Below are 13,402 nucleotides of genomic sequence, written 5' to 3'. Positions count from 1 at the left end.
AAGCACCTTTACCTGCAGAACCACCTAACTGGTCCTTGTTTTGTTTTTAAATGCCACTTTTTTGTGTGTTTGTTTGTTTTGTTTTGTTTGTTTTTTGTTTGTTTGTTTTCGAGATAGGGTTTCTCTGTAGCTTTGGAGCCTGTCCTGGAACTAGCTCTGTAGACCACGCTGGCCTCAAACTGCCTCTGCCTCCTGAGTGCTGGGAATAAAGGCGTGTGCCACCACTGCCCAGCTATGCCACTTCCTATATGCTGAAAGATTCTGCTTTGTTATGTCTTCAGTGTTGTCTTCAGCTTTAATTTTCAGCCAGCCTTTAACCTAAGGAGCTCTATTTCCTCTTGCAGCTCTATGCATCCCCACCCTCTTCCCTCACACTCTAGAGCCTGCCTGCCTCTCCTGAGCTGAGGCTCAGCACGCCTGCCCAATTGCTGATCTCTGGATACTCATTTCACACCGCCCTGTCTTGTAAAGGTCATTTTACACATTTGCCCTTCCTGCTCAGCTGATGCCTTAAAAGACATTTGGAGACCTGTTATCCTGGTATTTTGAAACAATAGTTTTCCAAGGGAGGTCCAGTGAGCACACCGGTGGTATTAATAAAAGTCGTGCTCTTTAGAACCATCTGAAAATCTATTATGCCAGAAAATCTAGGAGCAGGGGTCAGAGACATCTATTTTTAACAAGCACCCCCAAGATAAGTCCATTCTAGTACTATGCAATAACAGCTCTGCTAAATGACACACTGATAAGCTTCAGTTATGGTCAGAGGAAGCCAACTGCATTGAAAGGGCACAGACGCAAACAAACCCTGGGTGGATTTGTCTGGCTTGAGCATGCCTCAGTCTCCTGCATGCTGTCATTGTTTCCTTGTTAGTCATCTGCCACATTCTTTTCGCCCCTTCTCCCACAGTGATCCCTGAGCCTTGAGAGGAGGGGTGTGGCACACATGTCCCATTTAGGGCTGAGCATTCAGCGGTTTCTTATGATCATGCAGCCAAGAGTAGCACAAGTTGGACTTAATGACCTCCTTGAATGAATGAATGGATGGATGGATGGATGGATGGATGGATGAATGTGAGAAAGAAGAAAAGGAGAAGGAAAGAAAAGAGAAAGGACATAAAATTGGGTAAGAAGGGAAGGGGTGGCCTGAGAGGAGCTGGGGAAAGGCTGATCATTATCAAAATACATTCTACAAAATTCTCAAAAGAATTGTTTTTTTTAATATTAATGAAAAAGAATTCTGTATTGGGGGTGAAGGTACAGTTCAATAATAAAACTTGTGGGGCTGGAGAGATGGCTCAGTGGTTAAGAGCACTGACTGCTCTTCCAGAGGTCCTGAGTTCAATTCCCAGCAACCACATGGTGGCTCACAGCCATCTATAATGAGGTCTGGTGCCCTCTTCTGGCATGCAGGCACACATGGAAGGCTGTACACATAATAAATAAATCAAAAAAATAAATAAACAAAGTAAAACTTGTGGATATTTTAAGTTTATTTTTGTTTTATTTATGTGTATGAGTGTTTTGCCTGCATTTAATGTATATACATTGCATGTAAGCCTGGTGCCTGTGGGGACCAGTATAGGGTGTCAGATCCTCTGGGACTGGAGTTATGGATTGCTATGAGCTGCCAGGTGTGTGCTGGGAATCAAACCCTGGTCCTCTGTATGAGAGGGCAGTCAGCGTTCTTAACCACTGAACCCTCTCTCCAGTGCAGAATTTTGCTTTTTATGCTTGAGTTCCTGGGTCCAATTGCTAGTGAGAGTCTACACAAGCTGACAAAGAGGACTTAGTGGGCAAAACATGAGGGAACTACTCTTGTAAAAATATTCTCCCAATTTAGTCAGTAAAGTTCTTAAATGGTGTGGTCAAAGAGTTAAAAAAAAAAAACTAGAGATTAACTTTGGCTCTTGTTATTCTTTTTAAAAAATGCTGCAAGATTCCTGCGGCAGTAGGCAGCAGAAATGCTGTAGGTCCCAAAGGGTGGCGGCGGGCCATATGGTGGCAGGCAGAGGGCCCTGGAAGCAGCCAGTCCCAGGCAGAGATGGCTGCTGGTCTCAGAGCAGTGGTGGCAGGCCATGTGGCAGCAGGCAGTGGGCCCCAGGCAGAGACGGCTGCTGGTCCCCAGCAATGGCTGGTTCCAGGCAGGGAGACACATGGCAGGTGGGCAGAAGACAGAAACATGGATAGACACGACATGCAGGGTGAGGTTGAATGTTTATTCAGGGGGTTATGGAGGAGGAAGGGTGAAGGGGGGACAGAGAGAGAGGGAGAGAGAGAGACCAAGAAGGGGGGGGAAGCAGAGAAGTGGGCAGAGAGGCAGAAGCGAAGCTGCCTCTCCGAGAGGAAGATGGAAAAGAGAAGTGAGCTCAGGCCGGAAGCTGAAGATCAGCCTGCCTCAGCGGATGGGGGAGGGAGTGGGCGTGGCTTGTCTCTTAAAGGGACCAAAACCATAACATTCCCAGGTCTTCCTTATAATAAAAAGCACGGGGCATTGGTGGCGCATGCCTTTAATCCCAGCACTCGGGAGGCAGAGGCAGGTGGATCTCTGTGAGTTCGAGGCCAGCCTGGTCTACAGAGCTAGTTCCAGGACAGGAACCAAAAAGCTACGGAGAAACCCTGTCTCAAAAAATCAAAAAAAAAAAAAAAAAAAAAAAAACACGCACATCAAGGTAGCAGAAAAGGAAGGGCCCAAGATGGCGGCGGGCAGGTCAGAGGTAATGGGAGTGGGCGTGGCTTGTCCCTTAAAGCGACAGGAAAGCACAACAGCTCTAAAGTAAGAAATCAATTTCCAACAACTTTAGGTCTTCCAAATCAGAACAAGCTTCCTGCCAGCTACTGAATTCAGCACTATCACAACACAGTCCAGCAGAGGCCAGGTGATTTCACCAGATGTGTTAAGAAGGGATGCATATGTGAGGCTAGATATTAGATATTAGACTTGATATTATCCTCCAACCTTCAGCACTCTTAAAATGCTGTCATTTTAGACGCACGAGCTTAGCGACAGTTGTGAATAGTAATACTAGGACTCAGATATAACTCATGATTTAACAAAATGTATGCAAAATCATATTTTTTCAAGCTTAAGAGCTATTAAAGTTTATTTTAGCAAATGTCTCTGCACCTAGATGGCTTACTCTCTAAGAGCTGAAAATACAGAAGTCTTAGGAAAGTTAGGTTTGCAATGACAAAATAAACTTATCCATTGCTTATTTGAAATTCAAGGACACGTGGGCAAGGAAAACGGCAATGACACAATATATGCCTTCTAAAATATACTCCATATACTTCTTTCCACAAGGGGAGAGATGAGTTTAAAATATGAAGCAAGGTAAGCCAGTCATGAGGCAGGCCTGTAATCCAGCACTGGGGAGGGACAGAGGCAGGAGGATTGCTAACAGGCTCACAGCCTTGACAGAAGCCTACAGAACTGTGAGTCAACATCACCTTTCTCATTTTTAAGTTGATCCTCTCCGACTTTTGTTACATAAATAAAAAAACTGATTAATGCAAAATCAAGTATTACCAGGTTCAGATTTCAAATCCCAGTTTTAAAAGAGTTAACATTTATTTGTCCTTAATCTAAAATTTTAAGCTCGGCTTTGTGAGCATTCCTGTAATCCTAACACTTGGGAAGCTAGGACAAGAGGACTGTGAACTATAGTCTGTCTGGGCTACATGGAGAGATTCTACCTCAACCCCTCCCCTCCAAAACTTAAAAAAAAAAATTTAAATAGGGCACAAGCCTGTAAACCTAGCCCTTGGAAGACAAAGGCAGGAGGGGGATCACAAGTTCAAGGCCAGGCTGGGCCACCATAGTAGATTCTTGTCTCACAAGCAATAAACTCCAAAGTCCAGGTCAGCCTGGATTGCTCTGGTTTTCATACTTGCGGCCCCTCCTCTCCCGTCCTTCTCTAAACAATTGGTCTGACTAGATTAGAAAAGGAAACAATTAAAATCCAGCCACCCCTCAGCTTTCAGGTCGTATTTAGGCAGCCATGTTGGTGAGACTTCACAGAAGTAGCTTCCCCGACACAATCTCACAGTGACTCTCTGTTCCTCTGGATCTTAGTCTTTTGGGGCATCTCCTGCAGTCTGATGTTCTCTGAGCCTTAGATACAGGAGTTGTGTTCTCCAGACTAAGAACTTTAGGCAGCTAAGGAATTCTAGGAGCCGGAGCAATAGGCTTCCCTATAGAAGCGATCCCAAATGTCCTATCCAATATCATCAAGTGGTTGGCCCTGAAAACATACAAGCAAGTAACGTTATACACGCTGAGCATATTGTACTCATAAATTAGGAGTGTGTGTGTGTGTGTGTGTGTGTGTACACAACGAAAGAGGCCATAAATTTGAGAGAAAACAAGAGAGGGTACGAGGGAGGGATTGGAAGGAGGGAAGGGAAGAAATGATGCAATTATATTTTAATTTCAAAAGATAAAAATCATTAATTAGAAAACTGGCCTTTTCAAAGTTGCAGCCAGGTGGCATCCGGGTGATATATTAGTAGTTCACAGTAACACTGAAGGGGAAAGGCAGTCTCCCCCAGACAACTTGCCTTTCTGCCAACTGTCACAGCCTCCGGTGACATCTGCCTACTCACGGCCTCCAAAGGCCTACTAACCCTTCCATCTCCCACTGAGAGCACGGTAAAGTCTGCGGCTTTTCCCGCACCCTCAGCTCAGCCCCGCCGCTGACTTCCACTGTCACTCTCTCTGAACCCGAACGCGCGCACAGAAGCCTCGCACAGTCCGGTGTGTCCTCTCTGCTGCTCTGGAGGACTCCCTCTACTGCTCTGGAGGACTCAGCTGCAGCTGTCCTGGCCACTTTCCTGGCCTGCGAACAGCCCACACCACCCACCGCAGGGATTTTTTTAGGGGCTACCCGATCACCCAGAATGCTTTTCGCTTTTTAATTTTTAGTTTTTAAGCGTATTGTTGTTTTGCCTGTATGTATGTCTTTGCACCACATACATGCATTACCTGCTGAGGTCAAAAGAGGGGATGGGACCCCCTGAAATTGGCATTACAGGTGATTGTGAGCCGCTGTGTGGTGCCGAGAACAACCTGGGTCATTTTCAAGAGCAGCAAGAGCTCTTAGCCACAGAGCCGCTCACTGCTCCAGCCACCAACCACGGCAAGCTTCCATCTGGAACCCACGTAGGTATTGCCCACATAGCTTCAAATGACTTTGTGAATACTTGCTTAATTCATTAATTTTTTTTCAAGACAGGGCTCCCTTATGTTGCTACCAGACAGTCTGGAATTCTTGGGCTCAGGCCATCTCCCCGCTTCAGGCTCCTAAGCTCAAACTGCAGCCCCATAGCCCTGGGCAGCACTGAATACCCTATTTATACCTGGGAACTGTGTTCATTCAATACTCTCTCCATGTCCCTCCATGAATCTGCTTCCCTCTGAGAATTTATCGCCATATAATTAGCACATATTTTATTTATCATCTGCTTTCCCCCACAAGACGGAGTTGTGTGGGGCTAGGCATGTCTGTATTTTGTTCGCAGTTAGACTCCCATGGCTGCTAGCACACACAGTGTTCAGCAATGCTTACTGAATAAACGAGCGTCCTCTGCAAATCCGGTAATCACTGTCAACAGTAACACAAGGTAACACAAGCATGTAAGGAATAGAACAGAAAAGAAAAAATTCCTCTCAGTTTACGCATCTTCGTTTAATTAAAAGTAGTGGCACTTAATTAAACATTTGTGTAAGAATCAGCAAACCCGGCTCTTCGGTTCCTTACTCGCTGAAGTCTTCCTGCCCCAACTTGAACTGCAGAGGCAATCCCCATATGCCTCTAGTGGAGATGCACCGTCCTACAGTCATGCAGTCTACAAACTCGGGCTGGGGCCGGGGATCAGTTGGGAGAATGCTAGCCTACCAGGGTACCATGCCCAAGGTCCCAGGTTGTGTCCCCAGCACCACATAAACCGGGCACGGTGGCACACGCGGATAGCCCTAGTATTTAGTAAGCAGATGCAGAAGACTCTCAGTTTAAGGTCCTCCTCAGCTAGTAAGTCTGAGGCCAGCCTGGGTTACATAAAGCCCTAAAAGAAGATGATGAGTTCCACTAGGAATTAGAGAAGAAGAGGAGCTGGAGAGAAGCTCAGTGGTTGAGAGCACTGGCTGCTCTTCTGAAGGGTAGGTTTGATTCCAGGCACCCATCTTGGGCAGTTCAAAATCCCTTGTAACTCAAGCTCAAGGGAACCTAATGCCTTTGGCTTCTTCTGACATTTACAGGCACGCAGATGCAAATACGCGCGTGAGCGCGAGCGCGCGCGCGCGCACACACACACACACACACACACACACACTTTAAAGCAATTAAATAACAGCAAAGGCCTACCGAGATAAATTCCTCTAAAGCTGGTACAGACATGGACGCAGAATGGACCATCCATCGGGCCACCTCCCAGCTCAGCCTTCTTTTCACCCTATCATGATAAATGTGCTCTCACAACCAGAGCGGGGGCAGTCTACACCCAGCACCCAGGCTCACTTCACCAGGGGATTAAGTCTGATTTCCCAATAGCCTTCCTAAACTCAAACGTGGCGAGCTTGAACGTTGCTTTGTACTTTCAACAGTAACTGAAAGTTTGAAAGGAGAGAAACTCAGATTCACTGTTTGTACCATGAACAGAGGAAGCTGCCATTCACAGTAAAATCGCTTAGGTATTCCTAAGAGTTCTGGTATCAGGTGAAAAATCCAGTTTCTCCGGGCACGGTGGTGCACGCCGTTAATCCCAGCAATAGGGAGGCAGGGGTAGGCAGATCTCTGTGAGTGTGAGGATAGCCTGACCTACAAAAACAAGTTCCAAGACAAGCTAGGGCTTTTACATAGAGAAACCCTGTCTTGAAAAACCAAAAAAATAAATAAATAAATAAAATTCAGTTTCATCTTAGCTGGTCCAAGCATCTATTCTCATTTTTAATATAAAAATTTTATTAATTATTTGAAACTTTCATACAATATATTTTTGTTTTATTTTCCATCATTTCGATTTTTTCATTTCTTAAAAAAGAAAACTATATATTTTCAAAACAAAAGGTTGTATGTAATAAATACATATAATTTTGTCAACTAAAAATAAGGAAAAATTTTAAAAACAAAAGGGGATCTCGGTGTACAGGGGGGACACACCTTAAATTCCAGCATTTTGGAGGCAGAGGCAGGTAGATCTTTTTGAGTTCAAGGCCAGCTTAGTCTAACTAAAACGATCCGGGCCAGCCAGGACTACATAGAGGGGCCCTGTCTCAAAAACAAAAAGGGGAGGCGGGAGATGGTAAAGGGACCACTTAAGTCTGAGGTGCTTAGGAAAGGGCCTGGTAAGGTCTCCTTGTTTGCTTTCGTTACTGTGATAAACACCATGACCAAAAGGAAAGGTTTAGTTTAACTTACAGCCCTCAGTCCATCAGGACGGAAAATCAGAGCAGGAATTCAAAGAAAAAACATGGAGGAGGCAGGAACTGAGGAGGAGGAACCGTGGAGGAAAGGTGCTTGCAGCCTTGCTGGTTTGAACCCAGGACCACCTGCTCAGGGATGGCCCCTCCCACAGTGGGCTGAGTCCTCTTCCATCAATCATCAATCAGGAAAATGCCCCACAGACTTGCCTGTAAACCAATCTGATGGAGACACCTTCTAAATCGAAAGTCCCTCCTCCCAGATGACTCTAGTTTGTGTCAAGTTAGCGAAGATCTAAGCAACACAGTTTCACACTGAGATACGCGGGCAGCGAGTGCAGCCAGGGACAACAGAAATGATACCAGCCTGCCCCTTGCTGTCTCTCAGATGGGCCTCATCAAACAGAGCTTCCCAACTAGAACGCTTCTAGGTTAGATAGAATCTCGCAGAAATTATTTTATCCAACATTTAGGAAACTAAAATATATATAGCCGTCAATAAATGCAAAAAAACAAAAACAAAAAAAAAGCAATAGGATTCAAAGCTACAAACAGATGAAGGTGGGCAGAGCAGGTCACGCTATAATCCCATCTCATCTGTAGCTAAGGCTAGAAGATCATTTAAACCCCAGAGTTTAAATTCAGGCTGGGCAATGTAGTAAAGACTAAGAGCAAGAGCAAAACAAGAGACAGATTATATTACAAGCTTTATGTAATCTACTCTGACTAAAACAATGCCTTTCCTTCATTCATGTGAGCACGGGTCACGGGAGGGCACCCAGTTCTGTTATTATCTTCTTTGTAGTCCAAGGGCGCCCTCTGTCTGAGTATTGAAAGAAATCCAAAGTTAAAGAGAGCGGATGTTTTCTCAAACACACACACACACACACACACGCACACACATACACACACATTTTATCTACTGGGGGCGCCGGTACTAATGTATTTGTTCCATTGTACACACGTGGGGACCAGAGGCTAGCTTGCAGGAATCGGGTCTCGCCTTCTACCAGGTGGGACCCAGGGATAGAAGTATAGTTGTACACAGGCAGAACAAAGAGATGCAGCGAGACCCCTAACAGAGGAGCCATCCCACCAGCCCTCACGGAAATTCTTACTCAACAGCTTCTGGGATCCGTCCAGAGGTTGGTCAGGAATATATATATATATATATATATATATATATATATCGCCTCAAACAAGACCCCAGAAGCAATCAAATCAGCGTCTCTGTTGATTACCTGGGGGTTTGCAGAGAAGTTCCTTATTTTCCTCAGAATGCATTCTATATTCTCCAATAATTGCCCCGAGCCACTCAGATAACTATGCTGATCTCTTTGCTTGTTGTGCCCGTGTAAAACTATACTTTATTTAACATTCCGTGGTAGCAGTGTGTCCAGTAATGAGTTTCACCAACATCAAATATTTATTGGCTCTCTTCTAAGGGCAGGACACAGCTCTAAGAGGAAAGTCTGGATAAAACCTCTGTGCTCAAAGAAGTGACAATGTAGTGTCTAAAAGGGAATGCGTAAAAGGGATGTGCACACACACAAGATAAAACCAGATAGTAAGTCACCCACTGGAGGAGCAGTGTGTCACATCCGTGTCCATCCCGTCTCCCCCCACCCCAGTCGCTGCTTCCTGCGCTTCAGGGAAGGTAATTCAACTCCTCCCAGCCTCAGGGGAGCTGCAGTGACCTCACGAAAGGTTGCAAAGGGGGTACAATCGTAGATCCCAAGGGGGCTGTTGAGGGGGATTTCAGGTGACAATATCCTACAGAAAAGACATTTCATTCACTTAGAGTGTAGATAAAATTCTTTGCATCTAATTTTTACAACATGAAATATAATATGCTCCAGCCTAAAGAAAAACCTGATCTTTATCAAATGATTGATCAAGTCACTAATGAGTCATTCCTGAAGAAGCATTATCAACATAAAAATAATATAGTCTAGACTCCTTTATACCTAACAAGATTTAATTAGCTTTAGGACTATGAATTTTCTGATATGCCATATGGTTTGTCTATTTTTTTTGTGATGCATTGTCTAAGACATTAAGAATAATTTAATCACATTTATGATCATCTAATATCTAATACTATGAGCAGCTCAAGAACAAAATTATATTCATAAAAGAGATCTCAGCAGTAATATGATTTGATTGGTTTTAAGAAATAAGAATTCAACACATGAAATTCTCAAAGAATAAATAAAATGCATTAAAAAATAAAGAACTTTCATGTAGGACCTTAACACTGGAAGGTATTTAAAATTCATCTTAAGAGGGGCTGGAGAGATGGATGAGCTTCTCAGAGCACTGGCTGCTCTTCCCAGGTTCCCGCCACCCTAAGCATAGCCATTACTGTCAACTCCAGTCCCAGAGGATCTGATGCCCTTTTCTGGCCTCCATGGGCACTAGGCACGAAAGTAATACAAGACAAGCATGCAAGCAAAACACCAATATGCATAAATTAAAAATTAAGAATTCATGTTATAGGGGGCTGGAGAGATGGCTCAGCGGTTAAGAACATTGCCTGCTCTTCCAAAGGTCCTGAGTTCAATTCCCAGCAACCACATGGTGGCTCACAACCATCTGTAATGAGGTCTGGTGCCCTCTTCTGGCCTGTAGGAATACACGCAGACAGAATATTGTATACATAATAAATAAATAAATATTTAAAAAAAAAAAAAAGAATTCATGTTATAAATTTTATTAACTTCTCCGGGAATTAAAAATGTAACCAACATGCTTTGCTTGCAAATAATAAAACTGGTCATGGCATAAACTATGTGCTAAGAAAAATTAATTAAAGCTTGGCTAGTGATTGCATTATTTAATTCCCCCTCTAATCTAAGGTAGCTGTTATTTGCTCCATTTACAAATGAGAGCACTGAGGTACGAAGAGGCTGTGGAACTGGGCAAGTCCACACAGCTGGTGAACAGCAGATTTAATCCAGGACAGCTGATTCTAGAGTCTTGATTTTTTTGTTTGTTTGTTTTGAGACAGTGTCTTACTCAGTAACTATGGGTGGTCTGGAACTCACTAAGTAGACCAGGCTGGCCTTGAACTCATAGAGTTCCACCTGCCTCTTCCTTCCAAGTGTAACACCATGCCAAGCTGATTCTAGAGTTTTAACCTCTGTGTTACAGTATTCCTATATTTCAGAGTACACATGAGTCTATACTGATATTACACAAGTAAATAAATGATGTTGAAGGAAGAAAAAGTCATCATTATAGAATAATTTCAACAAATAAATGAAAAAAATGAGGAAAAATAGCTGGGTATAGTGGTGCTTGTGCATAATCCCAACACTAACTCTGGAGGCGGAGGCCAGAGGAATGGATTTAAGAGGCCAACTTGGCCTCCACAGTAAAACCTTAGCCCCAACAGGAAAAAAATTAAATAAGAATCATGTGTTACACACAAAACCTGAACGTTGCTGAGAAAAACTAACTGGTGAGATTGTGATGAGAAACAGTGTATTTTCATAATCTCAGTGAGTGTTCTTCTTCATTGGATATTAACTACAAGGAAAAAACAATCAGGCAGATACTGTCTAAGTGACTGAAGTTTCTGAAGGCGATGAGTGATACAGACAGTGAGTCCCCTGTGCTGAACTCTGTGATCATCCTACCAGAATCCAAAGTCTCAACTTAACCATAATAAAGCAGTAGCTTGGGCTGGAGAGATGGCTCAGTGGTTAAGAGCATTGCCTGCTCTTCCAAAGGTCCTGAGTTCAATTCCCAGCAACCACATGGTGGCTCACAACCATCTGTAAAGAGGTGGGCGCCCTCTTCTGGCCTTCAGGCATACAGACAGAATATTGTATACATAATAAATAAATATTAAAAAAAATAAAGCAGTAGCTTAAACTTTATTGAGAGATTTTTACAAAGCAGCTTCCAGCTCTCTTCAAAACCATCAGCCATCAAAGCCTGAACTGTCACAGACTGGAAAAATGGGAAGATGTGACAGCCAGGTGCAACACAGAACTCGAAAAAAGTTAAAGGTTATTAACTAAGAAGCTGCTAGCTGCCATTTGAAAAAAGTCTGTCATTTGGTTCATGGGATTTTACTGTTAATCGCTTGGCTTTGGTTTAGGTACTACGCACCAGCATGTCCATGAAATGATAAATTTGGGGAAGTTCAGTAAAAGCTGCAAGAGAAGTCTCTATTTTTACAACTTCCTGTCTGAAACTATTCCAAAATACTAAGCTGAAATGTAATAGTTTCCTAAAATGTATAACTCAAGCTTTCCAAATTTCCCTCTTTTCAGAAAGTCGAGTTGATCAGTGAGTGACCGTCCAAGAATCAAATGCCTTCTCCATCCACTCATGCTTCTGGAAAGAGTCTACGTGATAACATTACACAGAAAATCCATGCTTAGGGTAGCAACACCAAGTATTCCAGAATGAAAAGACCCAAAGAACCTTTCCTTTCTCAGTAGTACATATGTGTCTTTAACCAGGAAGTACAGTTCTTGCTTATGATTTCAAAAACTCTGCATCTTTTAAAACTATTGTTTAGTGTATGTGCTAGTGAGTATACAAGTGTGTACAAGTATGTGTGGTAGGTCTGTGCATTTATGAGTGTGTGCTTGCTTATGCACCTGTGTGTGCATGATTCATGTGTAGGGCACCCTGTGAGGAGTCGGTTCTCTCCTCTGGCCTTCTGGGTCCCAGGGATGGAACACAGTTGTCAGGCTTGGCAGCAAATGCCCTTACCCAGTGGGCCATCTTGCCAACTTAGTGCCTTGATATTACAAGGTATTGTCAGGAAGATAACACTTTTCATTATCGTACTGCTTTATACATTGAATTTACTAATCCTTGCTAAAGTGCAAAAACCATGCAAAGGTCATGAGTTTGAGTAAGCAGGAGACTTACTGACCGCTAGCAGTGCAGCTCAGCACCGACTATCTTACCTCGGGCAGGGAGCGATGAACAGACCTGTGACGCACAGTCTGCCCGTTCCTCAGAATAGCTGGGAGCAGAAGTGAGTCCGGAGGAAGGTTAGGTAGAAGTAAAGAATAGTGTTCGAACTAGGGAAGAGAGCAAACTTCATTTACTGCTGCGGAGTTCCTTCACCCAGATGATCTTGGCTGTCTATCGCTACCCAGAATGTAGTTCATGAAACACGGGGACCAGAATTCCTGGGAGTTTGTAACAAATACAAGAGTTTGCAGAACCACTGAATCGGAGATTTGCATTAACATGATCCCTGGGTAATTTTCTTCAATACGGGAGTGCTTGAGGAACTATTTAAACACACTGGGGTTTAATTACAGGAAATATGACACTAGGTGCTGCGTTCATCTGCAAACTGGTGTGATATTTAAATGTCTGATGGAACTGTGAGTTCCAGCAGAGCCAGGGCTACAAAGAAAACCCTCTCTCAAAAACAAACAAATCAGCTGGACGGTGGTGGCGCACGCCTTTAATCTCAGCACTCGGGAGGCAGAGGCAGGTGGACCTCTGTAAGTTCAGGCCAGCCTGGTCTACAAAGAGAGTACTAGGATAGCTAGAGCTGTTACACAGAAAAACCCTGTCTTGAAAAACTAAAAACAAACAAACAAAAAAGCAATCAATAAAAAACAAAGGACAGAAGTGTGCCCACAAGTTCTTATTTAAATTGGGGGTTTAGAAAATGAAATAATTCTGTCATCAGTGTCTCAGAGACTTCTGGTGCCTCCTCTAGCTGCTTCTGTACTGTTGGGTACCATCCAGGGATGCAGGGGTTCATCAACATCTGCTATGGGGTAATTTATTTTCCTAATAAAATCCCAATGCTTAGACAGTAGGTGTATTTGGGGCTGGAGTCTTTAAAAGAGACAAATTCGGATGCAGTCATCAGAGCAGCCCTAACCAATATGATTTGTGTTCAGTGAGTGCATTGGAGCACAGAATCACACACAGCCACAAGGACAAGACCACCTGCGAAAGACCCCAGAGGAAATCAACCCTGGACACCCTAACTTT

This window comes from Microtus oregoni, unplaced genomic scaffold (genome assembly GCF_018167655.1).
Source record: "Microtus oregoni isolate MIOR12 unplaced genomic scaffold, Mior012 000054F_ref0000373, whole genome shotgun sequence".
Classification (NCBI taxonomy): domain Eukaryota; kingdom Metazoa; phylum Chordata; class Mammalia; order Rodentia; family Cricetidae; genus Microtus; species Microtus oregoni.
The sequence above is the reverse complement of the archived record's forward strand: the minus strand, read 5'-3'. Positions refer to the sequence as shown.